The following is a 1,501-nucleotide window of genomic DNA, read 5'->3' as shown; positions in this document are numbered from 1 at the left end:
GGCGCCCCCAACGCCCCAGAGCCCCTATTTTTTAATACTTTTTAAGGCTTTATTATATATTTTCAGAACAAGTTAGTTGAAGTACTCATCCTTTTCACCCACAACTTTACTATACTGCTTTTTTGAATTATCAAACACATATCAATACTTTTCAAAGGCATTTCAAAACCAGTTCTTTTCTCAATGTCCCTCCTAAACCCATTTTACAAATTGAAGGACCCACCCTTTTTACACACAACTTTACTTTACAGCTTTTTGAAAGCTTCAACACCACGCAATACTTTTCAAAGGGGATTTCAAAACAATTTCTTTTCTTATCGTCCTTCCTAAACCCATTTTACAAGTTGAATTACCCATCCTTTTCACACACAACTTTACTTTACAGCTTTTTGAATGCCCAACACCAAGCAATACTTTTCAAATGGGATTTCAGAACACGTCCTTTTCTTATATGTCCTTCCTAAGCCCATTTTACAAGTTGAAGTACCCATCCTTTTCACCCACAACTTTAATTTACATCTTTTTGAATGCCCAACACCAAGCAATACTTTTCAAAAGGCATTTCAGAACAAGTTCTTTTCTTAATGTCCTTCCTAAACCCATTTTACAAGTTGAAGTACCCATCCTTTTCACCACCAACTTTAATTTACAGCTTTTTGAATGCTCCAACACCAAGTAATATTTTTCAAAAGTCATTTTAGAACCAGTTATTTTTTTAATGTCATTCCTAAACCAATTTTACAAATTGAAGTACCCATCATTTACACCCACTACTTTACTATACTACCTTTTTGAATGCTCCAACACCAAGCAATACTTTTCAAAGGGCATTTCAGAAAAATTTCTTTTCTTAATGTCCTTCCTAAACCCATTTTACAAATTGAAGTACCCATCCTTTTCACCACCAACTTTACTTTACAGCTTTTTGAATGCCCCAACACCAAGCAATACTTTTCAAAAGGCATTTCAGAACAAGTTCTTTTCTTAATGTCCCTCCTAAACCCATTTTACAAATTGAAGAACCCATCCTTTTTACACACAACTTTACTTTACAGCTTTTTGAATGTTCCAACACCAAGCAATACTTTTCAAAGGGAATTTCAGAACAAGTTCTTTTCATAATGTCCATCCTAAACCCATTTTACAAGTTGAAGTTCCCATCCTTTTCACCCACAACTTTACTTTACAGCTTTTTGAATGCTCAACACCAAGCAATACTTTTCAAAAGGCATTTCACAACAATTTCTTTTCTTAATGTCCGTCCTAAACCCATTTTACAAATTGAAGTACCCATTCTTTTCACCCCCAACTTTACTTTACAGCTTTTTTGAATGCCCCAACACCAAGCAATACTTTTCAAAAGGCATTTTACAACAAGTTATTTTCTTAATAGTCTTCCTAAACCCATTTTACAATTTGAATCTCCCATCCTTTTCACCCACAACTTTATTTTATAGCTTTTCGAATGCTCCAAAACCAAGCAATACTTTTCAAAAGGCAT

The sequence above is a fragment of the Artemia sp. Qi Xiang Cuo genome, unplaced genomic scaffold (assembly GCF_049724085.1).
Source record: "Artemia sp. Qi Xiang Cuo unplaced genomic scaffold, ASM4972408v1 HiC_scaffold_3079, whole genome shotgun sequence".
NCBI lineage: Eukaryota > Metazoa > Arthropoda > Branchiopoda > Anostraca > Artemiidae > Artemia > Artemia sp. Qi Xiang Cuo.
Note: the sequence above shows the minus strand (reverse complement) of the source record.